Here is a 25,285-nt window from a genome sequence, read left to right as displayed (position 1 = left end):
ATTTAATAAAGAGAAATAAAAACTTTATTAAAATCAGAGGTATTCAAGTATGGTAGCCAGCTATTTACTCTTTCTATTTTGCAGATATTCATACACTCTTTGTGCTTTGGAAGACAAAAGTCAGTATTGCTGTTCACATCTGCTTTGGTCTTAAGGAACAGAGGCCTTGTAGTTATGTTGTACCTCCAGTACTTCCCCTACCTTACACCAAATGGTAGAGACATCTATTTCAAGACTATGTTTTGCTTTAAACTCTGTCTATAGGGTCAGGTAGCACCTGCTGACAGATTTGTTCTGAAGTGGGCTGGACTGCTTTCTTTGTATGCTTTTCTCACCCTTGACAGCAGAGGAGGAGGCAGCACGGCTCTCAGCTGAGGCGCTTCAGCCTAAACACCGAGAGGAGACTCAGGTGGACCTGGGCTTTCCTACTGGCAGCTCCGAGCAAACTGCCAAATAGTGCTTTCCTCGCTTCTGCTTTGAAAAGGAACTTCAAGCTTTCATCTCTCCCCTTTCTGAACAATAAAGTGTGAACCAAGAAACACGAGGGAGTTCACCAGCTTATTTTTTTGAGGTAGAGGATATGCAAAGATCAAATCCATTTAGTATGTGAGACTTGACTGTGTGTATATTTATATACACACACACTATTTCAGTAATTAAGAAAGCCACTAATAACTTTGATATCAAATTTTATGATGATAACATTTGAAGTTAAATTTAAAGTAGCTACTGGAAAAGCTACTAATTTACAATCTCAATGTCTAATCTTTAACGGGTTTCTGTGAACTGATCAGGGTCTTTTTTGTCAGCTTATAACCACAAGTACAGTTGATATATTAACAGCTGGATTTGACCAACACTCGCAAGAAATAAAATCAGAATCATAGGAATCTTACTTTATATAGTACTCTGCCATATACATAGTGACCTCAAGGTAATGCTCACTTACCTGGTTAGTAGCCTGATTTTTCAGAACTAAGATATACTTAGATATTTGAACATAGAAACCAAGGGATAAGTCATCCTTGTAATTGTCCTGACTAGATATTGACCTCCTTTGGTGTTTAAGAGTTTGAAAAAAAAATATAAAAAATCATTATTATAGGCAGAGCACTAGTTCTGCTATTGTTAAGGTTATGAACTTTTTCCTGTTCAAAGGCTGACTGTCTTCTGCATGCTCTAAAATACTTTTGCTTATGCAGATTAGCTTCCAATTGAGTGTATCTCAACTGTGTAGAACTGAGTTACTCAGTTTCAGGGTCCTTCTAGATAGTTTTCTTCTTCCCTTTTTAATCCAGATGAAAAAGATACTAAGGAAGTCGTTTCTGTTAAGGACAAGAGCATCATACCGTTTTTTCTCCCTGAAAGTCTCCAGTGGTTCACCTCTATTTGGTTTACTTCAGTCTGCAAAAATGTGATGTTGGTATAGCTGGCATGAGATGAATGTTTGTTTTCACCTGCAGTGCATACATATCGAAAGCTTTTGCTGCAGAGAAGATCCCAGAGGTCACATGCTGATCCAAACTAGGCTGAAAATTATACAGATTTTCCTTGGAGAGTGAAACTATTTTCTCTGCCTATACAGAGCTGACATAAGGAGCTTTTCCGGTGGGAATCTGGCATTGCCACTTCAGTGTTGGAGTGGGGGATTGTCACGGGCTGCATTCAAATAAATGCATACTTCATAAAGAGATGTTAACCAGTTTATTACAAATGTTGAAAAGAAGCCATTCGGCTCATTCTGCCTGAAAGTCTGGGACGGTTTCTCTCCTGCTAGAACCTGGTGCTCTCCAGTCATCTGCATTTGTGGATTTCAGAAACTCCGGAGAGATGATTGCTGAACATTATCAATTCTCAGTGAGACAGCCAACACAAATACAGAAAGAATCATCTCAGTCCTGTGAGAGTTTCCCCCAGGAAACAGATGTGGGCTTCTGTTCTAAGGAGCACAACTTCCCTCTTATGTTCAAGAGGTTTCTGTTGCTTTATTCTGTAACAGCCTTACCATCCTACTATGGCAACAGATTCCTATTTCGCTCGCATTGCACTCTCTATCAGTAGATTAGTGTGTGTATGGTCACTAGATAAATGCTTCAAATCCCCTGCTGTTCTTAGGAAATAGAAGTTGCGTCCTCACATCTGATTATTTATTGAACTAGCTCTGCTGGAGCTGATCCTCTGGAAAAAAAAAAAAAAAAAAAAAAAAAACGATATTTTCAGGCCTCTTTGGTTTTCCTGGCTGTTATCACATTGAACAGCAACATAACATTTTCCAAGGCAACCAGCATTTTTCAAGCAACTGGTTTGTTTTTCCATGTAGCAGAGTTCTGCCGGCACTTTTGGGAAATGCTCTTCTCATTGTGATAGATGACTGTTGGTTACCTTGTGTGCTTTGCTCCTGGTCCAGCCCTCCTAGGCAATACATCCCAAATTCTAGGATGTCTTCTACATTTAGGCTCCATGCAACCTTAAAAGGGCCAGAAACGTGACTCCTGTATTTCTAATGATGTCAGTGGCTTCAGCAAGAGAATAGTTTGATTGAAGAGCATTTGATGAAGAAACAGTAGGTATTGCAGGCAATCTAAAAGTGTAACATTATTTCATTAAATAAAGGAAGAAAATACCCTGAAGCAGTCAACTTCTGCTCCAAATTAACTTTGAGGAGAGGAGTTAAAACCTATTTCTTCTGTCAAAATTAGAGATGCTGTTAGGGGTACTTTTAGAAATGTCCATAAATTTAAAAACAACCAAAACCCACTACTAATCAAGCAAAGCCCACTTGTGACATGTTGAAGAACTGCAAAAGCATGTAACATGCAGACACAAGTTTTCATGATTTGTACAAGCCATAAACAGATCTGATTTATTCTAGAAAAGACAAGAAAGAATGTGTCTCACAACTACTCCACCTTCATCAATAATTATAATCAACTCCATTACTGTTTTTTTGGAGGAAAACAGACAGTAAAATGTTATTTCAGAATGTTTTGGGGAACATAATTTCTTGCTTAAAGGTTATTAATACTTCTACATAAGTATTCTATCTAAGTTTTTAAGAATATTCTTAGGATGTCTAGTACTAATATAGGAATAATGTAGGAGAGATGATATTCTCACATTTGGAGTGGAAATTGGTAAAAGAGGTTAAGCTTATTTAAACTATCACTGGATTACTAAAAAGCTCTTTGGTTCACCTTTTCGTGGCGTTGTAGGTCAAAATGTAGGTTTGTAGCTGAATTAAGCCTCATTACAATGAGAGAATGGCTTTATTTTGTGGGAGAGTTGATAAGCTAATAGTGAGTGTGCTGCTTCTCGGCGAAACATAGTGGTAATTTTTAGCTTTTTTGAAACAAATTATTCAGGGTACACCAATGGAAAAATGCACGCTGAATACAAATTCTACAAATGCTGGCATGTCTGTTGTTACTTGCTAGAGGAATATATGCAAAATAAAAACAGAGCTTGCCAAAGAGCAACTTGAGAGGTAATTTTACATTTTTGTGCAGCTAATTATGCACAGAAAAGAAGTGCTAGTGCTGGGGTTTTCCACATGGCTGACAAACATATAGAAAAATTCTGTTGCAGAAATTGGAAATAAAGACAAATTCAACAATGAAGGAGGCTGCGGTACGCTACAGTGAGGATGCAAAAACTAAATTTCCATAGGTGGTGATCTTACTACCATTTGGGTCTTTAAATGAGGCTAGTTAGCCTTCTGAAATACATTTTGTGTCCTACTTTGTAGGTGTCCACAGCAGCCCCTACTGAGGCTGGAGCATCTTAGTTAATGCAAATTCCCACTGCAATGGATTTCACAGTCTTCCTGTAAGATCTGGGGTGACTTTCCTTCTCCTGCCTAACTAAGTGCGTTGGATATCAGGAGATACTGTGGGGTTTGTGGTCTTGGTTGGTTGGTTGGTTGGGTTTTAATTGACAGGTTTTGCATATTTTCATTTCACTGGAGCATTGGTAATTCCCTTGAGCTGGTGAGAAAAAATATTGGGGCAGAAAAAATACTGGTACAGAAAGTCTTCAGTTGTTGACAGAGTTGCTGGGAGTTGAACTGAGAAGAGCAACAATAATATTTTGAAAGTGTAGGAACAGTCTGAAGAAACATAAAATCCTCTGCTGTGGCCACTTGTTAACAAGGCTCCTAGTAACAAGTAATAAACTGAAGGAGTGAAAAGCAAAACAAAGCTCCTGTTCTCACCTTTTGGTAGTAGAGTTTAGATTTCGTCTCATGCATTGGCTTTGAGAGTTCCGATATTAAACACCTGAAAAATAGTAAAGTATTAGTTTTTTCCTTTATTTCTTATTAAATCAGCAGAAATCTTATTTCCTGTGGATTTATAATTTGCAAACTGGAGCATTTGGATGGAGATTGAATTGGGCAGAACGTACTTGTAAGGAGCCTTGTCTGCCTTGATTTAATAGTGTATTCCCAAATTGGATGAGTAGTGCTATCCAGGTTTCAGAATGCAATTTCACATAATTCCATGCTTTTTCAAAGAATATTTCAAGAATTTTCTCTCTTGTTGGGTAGAAGCTATAGGTGGATATATTTTTTTCTTTTCCGCCAGTAAGTTCATGTGCTAATTCCAGCAAAAACACTCGTAAGCAGCCTCTCCCCCTGGCCCTTTCTCTGCACTGATCTGTTAAGGAGAGTCATAGCATGGCTCCGTAGGATCTGCCTTACAGGCTAGGGGGATGCAGACTTTGGATGTCCTAGAATTTATTTCAGCTGTGTTCACCCAAATAACTTGTTTGCATGGGTCAGATTTGCCTTCTTAGTGAAGTTCTAAGTTAGCTTTCCTACACTGGCCAGTATTTGTTTCAAGTTGATACTGGTATTAGATTCTGTAGAAAATTCATTTGTACTTTAATACCAAAAGGATGAATAATTTTTAGAAAGGAGTCCATCTGTCTAAAATTGTACTTTGCATGATACTTGTGTCCCTGAAAACAGGTATGATTGTATAGCTTCTGGATTCTAAGAGAAAACCTCTCCTTGGCAAATTTGCATGAATCCAGAACCTGTCATCGCTTCAGCTGGGGAGCAAGCAGCTCTTGCCATAAAGGCTTTGGGAGCACCTGTGGAACTGTTCCTGTTGTGCAGACATGCTACAGCCTGACTTCTGGGTAATACTCTTGTGACTAGTGACAGTAACTGATGTAAGATCTGGTTAATACAATCAAATTAATCCTATTAATTAGTTTGTAGATGCTTTGATCACAGCTGGTATCAAAATGATTCCCCTGTATTAAAAAAGAACCCTAACCCTAACTAATCACATCATTCATACGTTTTATCTCTACTGAGGTGAGGTCTGAAAGAACATTCATTAGCTGTGAGTCATGGCACGAGGGAATCATACCAGCGGAATCCCTGAAAAGTTACTGAACAAAATTGCTGAAATGACTGATGAGCAACTCCGAATTCGAGAGGAGATAAATTGTCAGCTACTATTGAATACATTTCCATAAATTAGATACCATTTCTTTTCATTCGTCTTATTAAAAGTATTTAATAAAAGTATGGTTCTATACCTCATAATATTTTAACAACTACTTGCAGTTTATCTCTGTATAATTCACAGGAGTAAATGGAATTTCCTTTGTCCATGGTTTTATAGAAGATATAAGGGAAATAATTTATTTGGCAAATGTTATGCTTGAGCAAGAACCTAAAGGTGAAATTTTAAATTCAAATAGACTGTAAAAATAGAATATATATTTCCCACACATGTCAAAAAAACAAATGCAAAGGAAGATTCAATGCTGCTTCTTTAATTCAATCTAAAGCCAGCAAAATTGCAGCAGAAAAGCTACAGTAAATGGAGAGAGGAGAAAATTTGTCTTGCTACTGATGGATTATGATGTGTAAAATATAATTGGAGATGACAGGGGAATATCAGAAATGAAAGAAAGCTTTTAAAGCGGCCTAAACAATGCTTGGCAGTTATTAAAAAAGAAATAAAAAAGAAAAAGAAAATGTTCTGCAGGTGGTAATGAATGATCTGCTGTGGGGTGCTCTGTGGTGTGCATGATATTCTTTTTGTGAACTTAAAGAACAGAAAATGTTCTGGCATTTGTAATCAAGGTAAAAGGAGGGAAAAAAAAGTATTGCAAAATAGTTTTCTCTAGAGTGGGGCAAGTTTGGAAAAGGTATGGTTTATAAAGCCAAGAATCATAGCTGAAACTTTATCTGCAGGAGTGAAGGTATTCAAAGCCTGATCTAATGCCCATTCAAGTCAACACAAGGATGTTTACTGAATTCCCCACACTCTGGAAGGGATTCCCAAAAATTTGGATTCACCTAAGTTGTCCTGCTTAGGTCAGGTTGCCCTCATTTTGCTTGAAACACAGTCAGGCATTTGGAGGATGAATAGTGATGGATATTGAGAATAATCCAGCAAGCGCTCAGCTGGGAAATTAAGGCTTTTGAGGTGGCTATGAAAGCCAGCTATCGACAGAAATGAAGAATGTAATTTGTTTTTCCAGCACATGCCGAACAACTGCCAAAATGAGTGATTCACTGTCTTAAATTTTAAATTAACAGAATCTGCCTATTTTGGAAAACAGCTTATCAGGCTTCCAGTTTTGAAACAGAATTCTGCAGTGTCCTCCAAGCTTTTGTGGTCCTGGCAAATACCGATGGTAAAACTGAAGAATGATTTAATTTATATACTAGTGCATGCTGCCTCTTCCAGAATGTCAGTATGAATAAAATTCCAATTTTTAAAACATGTTCTTTGCCAAAATGGCTATATTTTCTATGCTGGACCCACTCCTTGCTCTGTCTTCAGAAATTTATACCCAGAAATCAGAAAAAAATACAGCTACATCTTTCCAGTTCAAGCCATTACAGCACAGACTGATACGACTATGAGGACAAATAACAAGAATGGAGCAGATCATTCTGATTTCAGTTACACATAGGTTTGGTGGAAAAGATCCTGTTTAATGTCATAAAACCCATGACAGTGTATTAGTAACAAAACAAGGAAAAACTCCCATTTCCCATTGCGATTGGAAGCTATTTACAAAGCCTCTAGTGGTTGTTTAAACATTCTCTTATCAAGAAAGCGTCCTTCCTCTGCTAGAGAAAATGGTTAAATAAGAGAGCCAAAGCTCCTGTTTGTTTTTTTTTTCTTCCCTACAGGGGCATGTAGGCGTGGGTATAGGAAGGCACTGGAGATGGAGAGGGGAGAGCTCTACAGCCCTTTAAAGCTTTGTAACTCTTGCTGCAGTTTTTACTGCTCTAGGAACTAGTGCAAGACAAACATCTGGAAATCCTCCCCATGGTCCCATACGGTGCCAAGTAATGCGCTGCTCATCAACAGCACGTGTCTTTAACACACGCCTTGATCCATCATATATTAAGCAGTTGTCTTCATTATCAGGAAGACAATGAATGTGAAAATCCTGGCGGTGAAGCAGTAGTTGTCTTTGTGTGCAGGGGTAATGGACTGGCTGTTCCTGCAGGAGAGAGTGAATTTGCAGGCTTGCTGTCAATATTGCTTCTATCAGTTATTCGTAGAGTCAGGACAGGCTTCAGCTAAAATTGGAATGGGAGGATTTCTAAGCTGCTTTGTGGTGTGTAAACAGGGTGAATGGAAGAATAGTAGTTTGTAAGAAATTCTTGAGGATAAATTGCAGGTAAAATAGATTTAAATACAGCTTTCTGGGCAAAACTACCTAATCACATAAAAATGCCAGTTCATGTGAATTTCAGCATTTCTGCTCAAGTAGTATGCGATGAATAGAACTGTGCTTGCAAATAGATCAAGATAAAACATCACTATGGTAATCTTCACTGCCATTGATGAGAATGTGGCAAACGCCTGTCTTGTAGCATCACATGTGGATTTTGTTGTTAACATGTGAATGGTCTCATTTCCAGTGTGATGGAGGCATATTTTTCCATCCTCCAAGAAGATGGTCAAAACCCACTACCTTCCTGAGACAGACTAAGAATTCAAAGCCTTGAAAGCTTTTTAAGATGAAAACTACAAAACCCCAGTCCTTTCAAGAAATGTGTTTTCTCTACACATTCTTAAGGAGGGGTTTTAAATTCATAATATTCACTTATTTTCATACACTGCTTCTGGCTTTTGAAGTCTCTCTGTATCTTGGAACTTTAATCTTTTATGGCTTTTACTGCCATAAAAAATCTTGTCCAATGTCTGGCTTTAAAAAGTTATCATATCCACTGTGTTTCAAAGGATAACTGATTATTTGCTCTTGCTGTGTACAGTGGCAGGGGAGAAGCAACCAAAGGTTTGTCAGGTGGGGCTGGGGGATTGCTTTAGTTTGGTTTTTCATATATTTAACTTCCTCAGCAACAGAAGCATTTGTGGCATTCTTCTTTATAACCAATGTTTACTGTTTATCATTTCAATCTGCAACCAAGTTTATATGCAAACAAAACCAGAACATGTTGTAGTAGATATATATGAAAAGTGACCTGCAAGGAATTTTGCAAAACAAACTAAAAAGTTATACAGTTTCTTGATGCTCTGTTTTAAAAAGGGGTTACAGAAGTGTTTGTTTTCAAAGAGCGTTACTTTTAACTTCTTTCTTGTTTTCTATCCTACAAATATCAGTAATGTCAGATCTTATTTTCCTCACTTTTCTGAAAGCCTGCTGAGGTTCTCAGAAGGTGTGCATTACACTTCATAGTTTAATTGGGGTGACCAGCATGTTGAACGTACAACAAAGTTGTGCTTTTCATTAAAAGATTAAATACTGAATTTTGTGTAGTTATAAGAAAAAGTAAGTACTTAAGTTCCATGCAGGAACCAAACTGTTTTCCCTACTTCTTCCTATTGTTCATAATTGCCTTTGTTAACTCTTCTGTAGTCAGTTTACAACCTCTGCAACTTCTCTCATTTTCTGTGTGTTATTGAAGCGAGATCATGCTTTTAAGCCTAAGCATGAGAAACAAAGCAAACTGGATCCAACACTTCGTGAGCACATGAGGAGGTGCAGAAGGATACAGTCCCCATTTGTCTTCTTTCAGACTTTGATTTAAAAGTTCAGTAAGAACTTTGATAGATGTACATGCTGTTTTCCTGCTGTGAGACCCTGCAATATTTTGCCTTCTGTTGCTATCAAATGATTTGTGTGCATGTGAAATGCTGCTATTGATAGGAGAGGTGTAAGAGGGGCTACTGAAGTCTTGTGTTATGAAATATAATTGTTTTATAAATATTCTAACTGTTAGGGAAAATAAGAAAAGTCAAGGCTGGACTCATCGGTTGTTTCTAGCAGAGATGATGTGGAGTCTTTCCTCTTCTTTTAGGAAGGGCTATAGCAAACTGGCAGGGTGGCAAACAGACCGACAGTACTGAAGGTCAGCGTATTCTGATGATAGCTGTCCCATGTGGATGTCTCGTCCACGAAGGTACAGGCTGCAGCTGAAATTTGCTTTTGGACTGGGATATTTAAGGCATCTGCCTCCTACGAAGATTTTCTAATACCTGGTTGTAGAGGATCTGTACTGCAGCACTTCCTTAGTATGGCTGCTCAGGGGGTCTGTCCTTTACCTGCCTGTGATTAGCATGAATTCTCCATGGATGTAACTGTGTTTGAGATGACAGTCTGGCCAATCTGATGGGAACTCATCAGTATGCTAAGAAATTACTGCAGGGAAAAATGAGCCAAGAGCCTTGTTTTCCATGGGAAGCCAGTGTAGAGTTGAAGGGCATCAATGCAGCGGAGAGGAACATGCTTTTCCATTCAGGTGTACGTGTACATCAGTGGTGCCATTACTGAATCAATCCCTATTGAGTGACACTCTATTCCTGGTGCAAACCACTGCCCTTTACAAATGTGCATCACTCTTTCAGTTGCAAATAAAAAATAGCTTTTTTTTTTTTTTTTAACTCCCCCTGTCTCAGTATCATGGTAATATCATCATTACATGGAAACTTACAATGCTTGAGGCTGTGGAAGCAGTTTGACTGTACTGCTAGGAGAAGTCCCATTAGCAGCAAGCACTCAGATAAAACCCAAACAAATTTGGAAGACCTAATGGGTTTCTGCTATCAGATATCTTTCTAGGGGAAGGCAAGGAATGGCTGTGAGCAGCAGCGAGCACTGTTTCTGATGAAGGCCACATTTCTCAGCAAACTCTTCTTCTGACAGCTCCAGTAACAGCGATCATGTCCTGTTGGCACTGGCCTCACAGAGGCATAGAAGAGAAGGAATACCTCTGTGTTCCCAGGGGGGTTCAAGGGAGAGATTGTAAGTCCCTCTGGCATTTGAGCAGAACCCAGGATCTCCTGGAGATCCTGTCATTCTAAATGAAGCCCAGACGTCATTAATTTTCTCAGAGGTCTGGGAACTCACTAAGGTTTTATGAAGAAGTCAGCAAAATACCACCTACGGTGCTACATTACTACTGTGGTTTGAACAGTGAGGGAAAGCTCATTTTCATGGTACTGTTCATTCAGCCCTGAGAATCCCCACTAAAGACAGTCCCAGCAGAAGTGGCTGACCTTTTAGGGCAGACACGGAGATGTGTCACAGGCAATGTCCTTGGGTCATAGGGTCTTGATTTGCATCTGCTGTCAGCTTCCTTGTCTTGTTAATGGGACTCTTTGTCGGGGTGGTAGGGATAGGACAAGGGGGAATGGCTTTAAGATAAAATAGGGAAGATTTAGGTTAGACATTAGGAAGAAATTCTTTACTCTGAGGGCGGTGAGGCCCTGTCCCAGGCTGCCCCAAGGAGCTGTGGGTGCCCCATCCCTGGCAGTGCCCAAGGCCAGGCTGGATGGGGCTGGGGGCAGCCTGCGCTGGGGGGCAGGGGGCCCTGCCCATGGCAGGAGGTCTGGGGGGGCTTTAAGGGCCCTTCCAGCCCAAACCACTCTGATTTGATATTTTACAGAAACTTTAACAAAATCTTTCATAGTTGGTTAGGAAAATTGTAATAGGACATAGAGTTGTAATAAAAGGAAAAGAAAGAAAATTCAGATTTTTCTTGTTAAAAGATGGCTTCTCCAGGATAGAGAATATTAACTTTCAGTGAAATTCAAGCATTTGTTTACAGGTGAATGCCTCTGCCTGCCTGATAGCAAGTCTCCTCAGCACATCAAGAATGTCTGATCATCAACTGTCCTAAGCATATAACATTTTTACAACAGGAAAAAAGATTTTTTTCTCAGGTTTTACTACTGACTGTTCTTTCATTACACACTACAGCTTTTTCCCACTCCTGTGAGGATGTGTAGGCCCAGCTTTGGGAAGGTCAGTTTGATGATTTCTATATTAGCTTTTAAGGATAGCAGGGAAATTACACCTGAGGAAAACACCAGCGAGGAGAAAGGAGTTTGGCTTGTCTCTTGCTGTAGGTCCCTTCGCTGTATCAGGACAGCCTGAACTCCCCTAGCTTCTGCAGAGACCTGCCTCCTGATTCAGGAAAAGAGGACTCACACAAAACTGTCAGCCTCTGCTTGTAACCCTCTGTGTTTGTAGAAACCCTGGCCAGCTCTAAGCGATGACTGTGAGCTTGCCTTGGTTGCTGCTGCCTTTCAGACATTTTTGGCTAGCAAGTTGTGTTTTGAATAAGAAGGCAGCTTCTGTATTTTTCTTTGTCAGTACTTGAGGTGGGAACAAAGAACGCAATGGAAATTAGGGCAAGAAGGTTGTATTTGCTATTTATCTTAAAAAGAAAAAAAATACCTTTGGGCATCTTTAGAAATCTGAAGCTGTTAGAGATCATGTCCAGTACTAAACCTAGACTAGAGAAGGACTTGTTATTTACCGTGAGGAAAAATAGCTATTCATTTATTAAAATAAGCAATTTTTAATTGACAGTCCTTTAATTCTATCCATTTCCATCATTTCTCCCTGTTGATTTTGAGAAAGCATTCCTAAAAAAACAGAGCAGTAGTTTAAAACTTTGTTTGGCTTAGTTTCTGAATAGCTTCTAAAAAGTCTAAATATTTGGGAGTGTTTTAGGAAAGCACTAGATAACATGAATGCTTTGATGAGTACTACATAATGTTTTTTACTCAAGTCAGGAAAGCTATGTTTACAGAAGATCTTGTAAAATCTCGAGTATATTGTCCTTCAATTTGTAGCCAAAATACTTTTTCTAATGGTGGTACCATTACAGATAATGGTAAAAATTATTGAGATTATTGAAGATTAGAAAAAAATAATTAAAAAAATAACTGGACACTTCCTCCAATGGACATATTTTGACTAAGCAAGGATGAGTTCTTAGTTCATAATCCAGTTTGTGGAGATGCTGTAAAAGAAGAAATAAAATCAAGGAAAAATACAGAGGTGCATTTCGTTTAGGTATTTCATTCTTTCAGTCTTTTCTACTTTTAGGTCTATGTTCTGCTTGGTGTTTGCCATGTTGTCTAAAGGAAGGTTAGAAAACAGGGGGTCATTTTGTCCGTGTCGTTTGCACACAGTTGTGAGCTTTGTGATGTGCTGAGAAGTAGGTCACTTCCCCAAAACTCAGCAGTTAGTTTTCATGTTTAGCAGAGCTGAAGGTTAGGAAGAAGTTCAAAGCCGCTTTGTTTTTCTTTTTTAAGCCATTATTCAACGTTGTAATGGAAAGTCGGTCAGTAAATTATGCTAGGTAGCTCATTTCTCTAGTTTGCTGACTGAGCTGAACGGCCTTTGGAGAGCGATTTGTGAAGACGAGTTGCCCTTCCCTCGTCCGTTGCCTTTCCCTCATACACAGCGGTCATGCTTTCTTGTCCATGGAGTGAAAAGAGAGAACTTTAGGGCTGGGGTTTGCACGCTCAGAACAGGCGTCGCTGCTTCGGCAACGAGCTTTAGGCCGCGTTCCCCGCTTTCTGCTCGGCCGTGCGACGAGGGGCTCGACCTCGGCCGTCGAGAGGACCTCGGGGCAGGCCTCAGGCGTCGGGACGGGCCGGGGCCCGGGGCCCGGGGCCCGGGGCCGCGGCGGGGCTGGCGGGGAAGCGGCGGCGGCGTTGGCAGCAGGGGGCGCTCCCGCTCCGCGTCAGCCGCCGCCGCTCGGCCGCGGCCTCGTCGCCGGGGCCAGGCTCGTGCAGGGGCACAGCCGCCCCGTGACAATCAGCCTGGCCCCGGAGGGACCTAGGGCCTGGCCCCGGAGGGACCTAGGGCCTGGCCCCGGAGGGACCTAGGGCCTGGCCCCGGAGGGACCTAGGGCCTGGCCCCGGAGGGACCTAGGGCCTGGCCCCGGAGGGACCTAGGGCCTGGCCCCGGAGGGACCTAGGGCCTGGCCGAGGGGGGCTTTGCTCCGATCCGCCGGTCCCTGGGGCTGAGCCACGGGTGTACGGCGGGCATACCGCGCGCGGCTGAAATGAGCGGGGAAACAGCTTTTGCGGGTTACTGCCATGTTATTCCCCCCCCCCTTTTTTAATTTGCCACAGAAAATCGCTTCCTAAGTCCGCCCATGTAAACAAAATTCACTCTCACCATCATTAGGAAACCTTTAGGTTTGTGCTAATATGTTAAGCCCGTTTACCACAACTTCCCGAAACCTGGAAACATTTCCAATCACGCAAAACGTATTTACTTCAAAGGTATTATTCTTCAATAATACTTCACATGAACTTTGTTTTGTTTACAAATCAAATTACAGAATGAATAGACACAAATTATGTCTCTGTGAAAATGGGAGGTTTTCTAAGGCACTGCAAAATGTGTGATAATCCTTTATGTACAAATATACACAAAGCGGCTTTCTTTCAGAAGTCTCTCAGAAAATGGTTTGCAGGCTGTTAGTTCTACAAGAAAGTTCGCATCTGATGTGTATGTAATTATTTGAAGTGTTGCGTTCCTTCGGCTGAATGGAATTTATATTCAAAGAATATAAAATTCTTTCACCTAAATCAATGTGTCCTTCCTACTTACTTCAGTAGGTACTCGGTAAAATCTAGGATAGTATTGATTATAGCAAGGATTATGACCGTCTCGTGGGAGTATGAGCCTTTTCATTATTCTCCTAAACCTGCTCTTCCCCATCTTTATAGCAGTGTTAGCAGAAAACAAAGAGGAGATAGACTTCTGAAAGAAAACTATTAAAAAAAAAAAAAAAAAAAGGTAGCCTTAAGCAAAAATCCAAAGGAGAACATCTTCATTGGAGGCTTCAAGTGAATTTGGCAAGAGTGGCTCAGTGTCACAGATGGGGAACTATCCAGCAGAACTCTCCTTGCAGTCTTCAGGAAATGAAATTAGCCTGACAAATGTCTGGCTGCACACTTCAGAACTAAACTCATGAATGTTCTAGCAACATCTGCTGTTACTTATGTGAATGTGACAGAAGAAAATTGAACATAACATTTGCTAGTGAGCCAGCAAATCTGACTTTGATCTTTCTCACTTATTCAGGACACAAGGAGGGAATGAATTACAAGATGGAAAACAATTTCAAAAATACAATTTTAAAATTCAAATGATGACTAAAAAGATCTAAAATGTCCTTTTTCAAATCAAGATATCAGTGTGCAGCAGATCGTTTTTTCCAGGAACGACTCTTGTTCAGAACAGTCGGTGAGGAACAGGAGCTGATTTTCTAGGTTGACATACTGCAATTTGTGAAAAGAGTGAACGCCAGTATTGGATCCTTTGCAGCCATAGAATCATCTAGGTTGGAAAAGACCTTCAAACCATGAAGAGACTAACATCAAGTATAGTCATGAAAGCTACTTCTTAGCAAGAATGATAAATAATTAAAGGCATATTTTCACTATTTGAAGGGAAAAATTATACATAATGTAAATTGTTCCTAATGAGTCATTTTGACCGAGGAAGTACAATACTGCATCTTTTAAAGAGAAAAAATGTGCTTTGAACCCGTAATGTTTGCAGAAGAGTATCTTTAAGAATCCTTTACTCACATTAAGGCTATTCAGGCTGTCATCACATTTACACACCACTTGGCAGGTTATCACATCCTTGTCTTCATTTCAGCTTCATTCTTTCCCATCTGTGGAATAACTGTTGACTCAATTTTTGAGAACAAGTGTGCAGATGCATACTTATTACAGCCACGAATATGCTATGCCTTGCGCACCAACCTCAGTACTGTTTACAGTCTTGCTTTTTTCTCTGCTAATGATAACAATTATGGGGAAAAGCATTTTACTAATGATAAAGAGGTGGGAGCAAGCATTTGGAATATTCGATTGATTCTGGCTCTGCTACCAAGTTACGGTTAATTTATTTTTTAAACATTTCATAGAGGAACTGAATGAACAGTCCAACTATTGACCCGTGTTTTCACATGGGATCAAAGAAGCTCAATGAATTCCCAGTTGTGCATGCAAAACAGGCCTGTGTGTAGTCACTTAGGTATGGATTCCCATGTCCATATTGTTTAGGCAGTACAGAAGGGTCTTTTCAAACAAGATGAACTTAATATTACGTGCTCCAGCTCCTAAGCTGCTGCACTTGAGTGGTCTAACATAAATATCTCACATCACCGAGTTGTGCCCTGCACCCTGAAATGACCTCATTATCACTTCTCGTATCTTCGTGGCTTCTGAGAGGAGAAGCAGCAGCATGTCTTCGTATGAAGTATGTGCAGCTCCCAGATTTTTTTCCATGAAGCTGGTCGAAAGCAGAGGGAATTTGGGTGTGAGGCCAGGCAAACAACTAAAAACTTCCTTGGTTGGTTAGTGTTGGGAATGGGTGGAGGTAAAAATGTCTGTAGCTGGTTAACTGCTCTGCGTGAGGACCTTTTCTGACAGGCTCTCCACCCCAGTGTTTGGAAGGCAAACCAGTACAATGTTCATTGTAGTGTTCATTCAATGTTCTTTTTTTTTTTCTTTTTTCCTCTGGCACCTCCAGATTGATTGTTATTTTTGGTGACTTTCTTTGTTATATCAAAATACCACTTCTTGCAAGGCTAGGTGTTGTATTCTGAGATTGGACTGAGGGAAGTGTCGGGCTGAAGGATAGTCCTAGGATAAAAGAAATTTCTGTGAAAGACTGGTTAAGGTATTACTTCTATTCTTACCAGAAGAAGTTAAGAAATAATAAGCTACCTCTAAATGCTTCTATTTTTGTAAGGCTTTTAAGTGGCAATTTAAAATTTTATACTTAGTGGCAATTTAAAATTTTATACTTAAGGAAATTTGCCTTTTAAAGAAAGCATTTTTATGTAGTTTCCAATTCTCTCATACATGTAGGCTGTAGTTAGCTGGGGCCAGAGTCTCAAAGGTACTTGTGTGTTTCGGTGCTCAGTACTTTCTGACTGTTGCTGAATTAGGCAGCACATCCATAATGCACAGGAAAGGGCGCATCTGTACCCAAAAGAAGTACAAATGTCTTCAGCGCCCCAGCCATGGACTGCAGGCTGTTCGTGCTGTGTGCTCTAAACACAGAGCGGCAAAAAGTCCAGAGGAGACCAAATTGAAAGTATATTTAAAGAAAGCTAGAGGGAATGTAGCAATGTTAATAGACCTACATAGATCTTTTGGAAGGCTTTAAGGTGCATTGGAAATATTCTGCTTTGTCAGTAAGGTTTTTCACTTAAATAGGCCAAAAAGAAATATTAAGAGAACTAAAACCAGAGTGATGACAGCCAGTAGGTTGGAGCTGACCACTGGATAAAAGATCAGGGTTGCTCACGTAACATAAATGAGAGTAGAGCTGGAGTGTTGGCATGGGCTCAACTCCTGCACAGCTCCTTCGGGCAGTTTTGTGATGCTGACCGGTGGGAGCTTGTGTGTGTGGAGGAAAAAAATCAACTGAGGAGATTTCTTGAGCATACTGACTGTGGGTTTTGTGCTGTGCTCTGGATTTAAGCTCTTTTTAAGGTCCAGTCAAGCACAGAACCAGCTGGAGATCTGAAGAGTCCCCACTGCAGAGAAATGACATGATTGGCACTGAAATGGCTTTCCTAATTTTACTTTGGTCCTGGTCAGAAAGGCTTTTAATTTTGTGAGCGTGAGATCCTGCATTGATAGGCAGATGGGTAAGAACCGGTTATTTTCTTCAATGCGTATCTGTAACGATGTACAGCTGATTAACAGGGTGCTGGTCTGTGTGTGTGTACATACAGTGTGTATGCATATATAGCGCTCCAAAGCCATACACTGGTTTTGAATACTGATCTCAACACCTGCTCCCCTCCAGAATGTGGTTTCAAAGACAGAAATGTGTAGAACTGCGGGCAAATAGAAGCATAACTTGGGGAACAAAAGTCCAAATGACAGGCCTGGTGTGTGCCCTTCTCAGACATTTATAGCAAGGTGAATCCAGGTTTATATGTTTTTTATGGCTGCCATTGAGGTTGTCTGCGTTGCTTTTTTTTTTTTTTCAGCCAGCTGTTCCTCGGAATTTGTTGCTGTTTGTTGTCTTCCTGGGCTCTTCAGGCCTTCTCGAGTTACAAATGTATTATTTTGGCTGGCAGTCTACAGAGTGCTGGTATTCTCAGGAGGAGAGCATTAAGAGAAACCACGTATTCATCTTCATATTGCCAGCTGAATAAAGATGATTAAGAGAACAAACTGTTGAATTCTGAAGATACGTCCCCTGACTGCAATTCATTCTTTCTTACAGCTTGTCAACATCTCAGCTGTGGCCTTTTCTTATCTGAGATTCAGTGTTTTTCTGAATAATGTACACAGAACAAATTATATAGTTGGCTTGAAATGGGGGAGAACTTATCAATATAATTGTTTTCCTCTCTCAAGATGAACAAAATTCAACACCTTCTGCCCTTCCAGTTGTCTATGAGTTGCGCTAGGCTAATCTTCAGCTCTCCCTGGGCTCTTAACGGAGACAGTGAGCCACCTCCACAGAGTGATCCATCCCATCTATGCATCTAAACTAAGACAATATGGCTTTTCTGGCTTCCTCTCAATTAGAAGTCATAGAGGTATCTTTTCCTGTCTTCTGCTGGGCTTCTTTGCCCTGCCTTGTGATCTCATTTAATCTCTTTTCCTTCTCTGGCCAGCAGTGGGGTGAGGGCTCTTTATAGACCCCTGTAACGTTGGCTATATTGTGCAATCAAATACATTAAAGATACTAGAAGTTTGTAATTTGTTCTTGCTTGGTTTCAAACCTTTTAATGATCTTGCAGCTGCTGGGAGAAGAAACGCTAGCCATTAATTTTCTCATTTCATGTAAGCGCTTTGTTCCTGCCTGGTTGGTAGGGAAGAAGGCAAGAGTGAAGTAAGAAACAGATTCAGGAAGAATAAAGACAGATCAGGATGACTTAATTGAATGGATAGCCTGTGATGTAGTGAAATCCGTATTGAATAAAAGTAATGCTCTGTGAAAGTACTTCATACAAAACTCTCTCTCAGGTATTTTCTCTGATCATGTTCTATTTTTGTTCTTTTGCACTCACTTCTCACTTGTGCATTATTTCACTCAAGAAGCAGAATGAATCAAGCAGGAGAAGCAGAGGTTCTGTTTGACATAATTTCACCAACACTTGTTTGTTCCAGAGAGAAAGATAGGAAATAACTTATGTGCTATAATTTTCTATCTCCATTTCTGGAGTACTTGAAATCACAAAATCCTAGCCTCACTAACCTGGAAAGGATTTTTTGATTTACTTTTCCTTATGTTTTTCATGGGTCAGAAGTGAATTTCTCCATAAGAAAGGAAACCAAGCATAACAAAGGAAACCTGTGCACAGTAGGTGCACTACAAAAAAAAAAAAATATCCATCAATCCTTGGGGGTTTTTCATGCTTAAAGGCTAGCGAGGAAGCCAGATTCCTCCAGCTGTAAGGGTATTTTGAATGTGACCATCGCACAGTGGGGCACTTTTTAAGGCATCTTTATAGCTCACAGAGACTCAGTAAGAAGGATACGTGCAAGAGTAGAAGGGCATCCTTCGCTGGCTACCACCTGCAATAGTTAGCTGGGACTAATGTGCTAAGCATTAATATGTTCACAAAACTTAATGAGTTTCCACTGACGAGGCAGCTGTCAGACAGCTGGAGACATGTTGGTCTCTGTTGCTTCTTGGAAGGGGCTGGCCCTTGATGTGGCTGAGATGCTGCCTGCTATCCCTTTCTTTTTCTTCAAATTGTGTACAGCCTTGTGTCGGTATGTTTTCCCTTTGATTTCTTGATCTGGCAACTATTGCTGTTGCAATTATTGCTCTGCTGTTGGCACGATTACCTTTCTTATCTTACACGACTTTAGCTCATATACTTCCTCATGTCTGAGCAGCAATTTTCTTAGCAGAACCGAGCCAAGGTCAGACAGCTGTGATGTACCAAACCAGACCTTCAGTCACAGATGGTTGCACCCCTGGGTCAAAGGTTACACTAATGCATTCAAGATAAAGTGAAGTGAGGAAAAAAAGCAGCCACAGTAGCAGCAACATTGATGAAAGACACAGTGGGAAAAGATTTCATTATAATCAAATTGTTCTAGGTACTATGGAAGTGAAAGGAAGTATGGCAATAAATTCAGTGAGGACATGAGGAGCAGGAGACCCAGAGAGGTGAACATTATATGTAACTAATTGATTGCTAATGTGTTTCATATTTGGAAAGTATGCACAGGTAGCATTCTTAATTTAAAACAATTTTTGGAGGGAAAAAATGGCAGATTTCTGGGTTATAAGCACTTCCCAATATTTTGTTGTATTTGCTGAGTTGTTCATAACGGAAGAAGAAGCCTGGAAGCTATGATACTATCACATTTAATCCACTGAAATACCTTTTGAGCTAATTTTTTATTTCAAATGTGTTTTGTTTTGTTTTTCTTCCCTTTTTTGAAAGAATAAGCAAAAAATATAAAAGCTCAATACTCAAGTATTTTTTCAAGTTTTCACTACTTACAGCACCTTTAAAGCTGGACTCCTACATGGGTTTCTTGATCTGAGTACTTCTCTCTCTTAAACTTGGACAATTGATCTGATGCGATAGTATCTGTAGTCACTTCTCTCTCCAACAGGACTTTCTCCTGGATGACTTGAGAAGGCAGTGTTCTTGCCTGTTGCAAAATTTGATCAAAGTTTCACTCTCCAGTTTCTGAAACAGTTTTAGCTCATACCTAATTTCCTGTCTCTGCCCACTTGTGGAGGATGTTTGTGTAGAGTTCCAGCAATTAAAGATACAACTCCTGCATATCCTTTGGTTTGTTTAATGTGGAATTAAGCTCTCATTCGTTTTCTGATACATTATTGTATGCATGATTGTACAGTGTATCAAGCATATATCAAATATGCCCAGCTTCTTCATTTTCTTCTGTTTAATTTAATGACTGGACTTTACTGGGACTGTTCCATGGGTTTGTTACACTGAAAATATAGTTAAGGTTTGTCTTTTTTGGTGTTTTCTTTGCACTAGTTTAAAATGATTTATCCTGTGCCACAATAGCATATGACAGCAGTAAAGAATCATAGATCTTGCTGTGAGCCAGAAACTTTCTTTTGAAGAAAACAGTGCTATTTCAAGATCATCTTTTGTTGGTCTGTCTTTTCCATACCTCCACAGAACTTCTACCGAGAAACTTCCACACTGATTTAAAGCAGCATTATTTGTTAGCCTAACCTGGTTCTGAAAATTCTGTCCTGGGCAAGAATTATTTACAATGGAGAGCTTTGGGCCTATAATCAGGAAGTGACTTAGGTTTAGTTGTGTGATTGTCACGTAAGTCCCACTTATAGCTGTTTCTGTACATTATTTGACTTTTGTTTACCTTGATTTGCCAGTTTAATTTTTTTTTTTTCCCTTCTCAAGGGATGGAATGTAAAGAGGAAATAATTGTAGACTCTTAAGGATTAGAGAGTCAGAGAATTTTAACAAGAACTTGAAGCCTTATTGTCTTGAAACTAATATTGTCCATCATCTGCAATTCAGTTACCTTTACTTAGCATAAATTCAGTAACAGAATATGTCAAGCAATGGGAGCAATTGCTACTGAATAATAAAAGAGAATAAGTGCCCTCCAGCAATACACATGCATTTTAGGTTTATGGTAAAGACTCTTGGTCAGCCCTACTGGTATCAGCAGCAATTAGGTTATTAAGAAACAATTATTTTGGGAGAGACAAAGTGCAGTTGCCAGAGTTGCAATTCCAGCGCCGTACATCACAAGGGCTGCTTGTGCTTGTTAGAAGCCTCAAGGCTCTTGGTAGTCCCTATGCTATAGTCACTATGACTGGAAGGTACGGTCTGGTCTTTGGAGATACCATTCCTTTAGAGGATCACCACATCTCCATGCACTCTTCATCGTAGAGCAGACTCTGATAAAACATGCTAAACCAAGACAAAATCCGCATCTGTTAAAACTAGTGATGCTTTCAGTACCTGAAAACATCAAAATTCAGTCAGAGAAAAAGGAGGTACAGCTTCTGGGCATCACGATGGGAAACTTCTGTTGTTTTGTTTATCCTTGTTTGAGTGTTTGTTTTTCATCAGCACTTGAAAGAAGAAATTGATTTACAAAACAGAATTTCAGATGAGGTAATTAAATGAACAAACAAAAAGCTAAATTGAGGATAAACAGAAGCAGTGGCTCCTTTAAAGCACCAGTAAGATGAACACGAAAATAAGAGAATACAATAAAAAATGTAGCAACTTCAGTACTCATCTGAGAAATGTTTGATCCATTTTAGGATCAAAGAATATCTAAGGGGGCTCCATTAAAGCTAAAATACATTGACCTGTTTCTGTGGGAGTATTATACTGATGCTAAAGGAGTGAACAGTAATTCTAATAGCGATGCTTGTAAGTTAAACTTAATTTCATCTTGTTGAAGTATGTCTTGCTATAATGGTATGTTTATGTAATATATATGCCACAAACAGAAGTGATTGCCTTCGGATTAATTCAGGTCAACATCCTGTGTTTTAATGGAAATGAAGCAATTCTGTAAGAAAAAGATACTCTGGAAAGAGAATCTTCCGTGACATTTATTTTCCTTCAGGAAATCCATCTAGAAAAACTATAGATAGCTGGGAAATTGAGCTAAATAAATGTTTAGTCTTTTAAAAGATTAATATTTATAAGGATTTTAAGTATGTTTTACATCTTGTTAGCAGTGATTAGAACTAGTTTATAAAAACCTAAAGTTATTTGAAGTGTCAACAAATATGCAGATGATTCAAATACAACGTATTTCTTCTTGGAGGTACAGTCCTGTTAACTTCCTTATGAACATTTACATGAGCCTGTGAACACTGGCATGCACCCACAAAAATGGCCTGCCCTATTGAGCTTCATATTCTATAAAGAGCAGGTACTAAATGGTTTCTTTTTCAGTACGCATTTCCAGGCCAAGAAAAAAAAAAATCTCTGCTATCCTGTTTGCTTAAATCTATATATATATATTTAAAAAGATTCTTATTCTGGGCCAGATTAAATTTCCACAAGGGAAAGGTAATGTCACTTTGTTCATTCAGCCTCTCTGCTGGCTCTCAAGCTTGGTATAACCTCCTCGAACTTTTCTCCAAGGACTGTGCACATAGATGTCCATCTTAAAGACCCATTTCTGTCATGCTGTCTACAGTGAATTGAATTAACTTACATCCTGCCTCTGTTCTCCTTCCCTTAACTGATATCTCATTCTCTGTTGCTTTCAGATTTTTAAGCGTCTTGAAACAGGGATTGTCCTTGAGACTTCTGGAAGGCATGTGGGACGAAGGGTGTGCAGAGGAATTAAATGAGTGAGTTTATGTTTGACCAATTCCTAAACAGGTGTCAAGGATCTAATAAAGTGAGGCGCTCTGCTCAGTGTGTCAGATCATTGTCTCGCTGTCTCGAGGCACGTGGTGTCTGTTCCTTCCCTTCCACCATGGCATGGTTTATCACAAACGCAGAAGAAAATTGCAGTAAGCACTCCAGGGCTGCTTGTTGTGCTTTGTGTGCACTGTGGATGAATCACAAATGTTCCTTCTGTTGTGTTCGTAAGAACAGAGCAGGGAATTGTGATCCCAATAGAAGCAAGGTCTGCTCTCCAGAAAGACAGCAGTGCTGCCGTGCAGTCCCTACTGACTGACCCCCTGGGGTGAGGCCAGAGGAGCTCTCCTTGCGTGCTCTGTGCTGTGGGGTGTGTGCAGGTTGGGACTGCTGGTCTGCTCTCTTTTTTCAAAGAATACACCTAGCTTTGGTTGCTGGCTTGTGTAGTTTAGCATGTATGTAGAACTGGCTGCTAAAGCTCTGATCCTTTTCCTAGTCTGCACTTAGGTTTGAAAGTGGTGACTAGCAGCAGGGCTGTAGGTGTAGAGTGTTTTACCTTAACTCTTCTACTCAACGCTTTTAGATCTACTTCATATTTAAATTGATATTTTATAAAACAGAAAGGTCTGAGCAAAGCAGTTGTGTTACTACTTGTAATTCTTTTTTGCTAACTTCACTTTCACAGGCTCTTGTTTCAGCTGGATAGAAATAAAAAATTTATCCCAGTGAGATCTTCTAATCAGTGGGACGTGGTGCCAAAAGAGAGATGGTACAGCCTTCATCCTCGAGAGTTCTCTAAGACCAGCGTGGACAAAGCCCTCAGTAACAAGGTTTAATCTCATGTAGCTGATATTGTCATGGGCAGGAGGGTGGACTGGAAACCTGAGGTCCCTTCTGACCTGAATTTTTTCTGATTGATCTGAATTTTTTTCTGACCTATGTGCATATGACTCTTACTGAAATTATCAGCTGAGAGGACTTTTTTTCTCCCTCTGATGATAGAAATGAAAGAACCCCGCCACTCCCCAACCTATACTGTAAGAAATCTGCTCTGGTTACCAAATTCACACATAATGTCTTCAGTGCAAGACAAATTTCAGTATATGCAAGATTAAGAGAGGCATTTTGGATGAAATTATTGTTAAGTGCTTATGAAAAGAAAACATAAGTCCGGAGGGGCTTACCTGTCCCCCACAAGCCTCGTTTTGTGACAGGTTAAACCCACCTGTCCTTTGACAGCAGTGTGCTTGAACTTCTTTCACCTTTCCACTGTATTTTGCAGCTGTATTTCTTTGCAGCTGGCATTTCATTGTGCTAAATGAGTTCTTTTAGTCTTTTTTTCATGTTGTCTTGGGGGACAGACTCCAGTTGCCCTCCTGCTTCCCCTGTGTCTGGTCCTGATGGAGATCTGGGAAGCAGCTTTGTAGCTATATTCTACAGAAGGTCTTAGCACTGTGTTTTCTTATTGTTTCCAGGTGCTAAGCTCCCAGCATATTTCATAAGAGTTCCTGGGATTAGTCAATAAATTCCTGAATTTTCCATTTTTTGTTACTCTCTCTTTCCTCCTGGCTAGTTCCTTACATGTCTTCCAGATTTACTGATGACCTTATCTGCTTTAGCTATTTTTTTCACCACGGTGTTCTTCTGAATGCTTCATGGAAGTCCAGCTTTGTTCAAGCAAAGATTTGCCTTACCACAGTCAGCTGCCTGCTCAGTTTGGTCTATCATGCTGCATCTCACAGCTCTGTTTACCTCCATGTTTTCAATTATGCTTTCCTGCAGATTGTGTTCCAGAGCCTTGAGTACCATTGAGATAAAACTAATGGATCTGTTGTTGCGTGGCTCGCGTTTTGCCCTTTTTCAGAAGTGTGAGTATGATTTCAGGTCCTTTTTGGTCAGGTAGTGCCTCACCTCCATTTGACAGAGGCCTGTCCTATTTCACTTGCACTTATCTCTGTTTGCTTTCATATATTCTGGAATGGAGACTATCTTGTCCTTACAGTGTAAGCACATTAAATCCTTTGATCTGTCTTTCTTTTTGACAGTGGCAACCTCCATTTCAGTCCTTTATTCTCATTAGACAGTGTGGTTTTTCCTTAGACTTTTTTTTTTCCTTACTGAAAACCAAATAAATATATTAATTCTAAATAATAATAATAATAATGACAACAACATTTTCAAATCCATCCTCATAGCATCTTAACATATTTTCTCCTTTTTGATGTTCCTTGTTTTAGGACCGAAGGCACTTGTTACTATATAAAAGACTGATTTAGGACAGTTCTCAACTTATACTTTTATTTGTAAGATGTAGCTGTGTTGTGCTGCCCATTTTTCTTCTAGTCTGTTTCTAATATCACTTTGGGGATGATTATCATCCAGATAGGGCTGGAGGCCTTCTGAAGTTCTTCCTTTCCTTTAGAAAAATGTTTTTGATGGTTTGGAATTTCTGTGCTATAGAAATACCAGTCTGGTTTTTTTAAGTCTCAAGGACTTTTGGTTCATTTCATGTACTAGTTCTCTTAGCTTTTCAGTTTATTTTTTGAAAATTTAATACCTTTGTTTACAGTATAGTTTTGTTTATCTTCTACTGATCATGAACAGAAGCAATTTGTGATCTCATCAGATATTTTCTGTGGTGGGTAGTGACAGTAATTACTAAAAATTTAGCTAAGTTAA

This window comes from Anser cygnoides, chromosome 7 (genome assembly GCF_040182565.1).
Source record: "Anser cygnoides isolate HZ-2024a breed goose chromosome 7, Taihu_goose_T2T_genome, whole genome shotgun sequence".
Taxonomy (NCBI): Eukaryota; Metazoa; Chordata; class Aves; order Anseriformes; family Anatidae; genus Anser; species Anser cygnoides.
Note: the sequence above shows the minus strand (reverse complement) of the source record.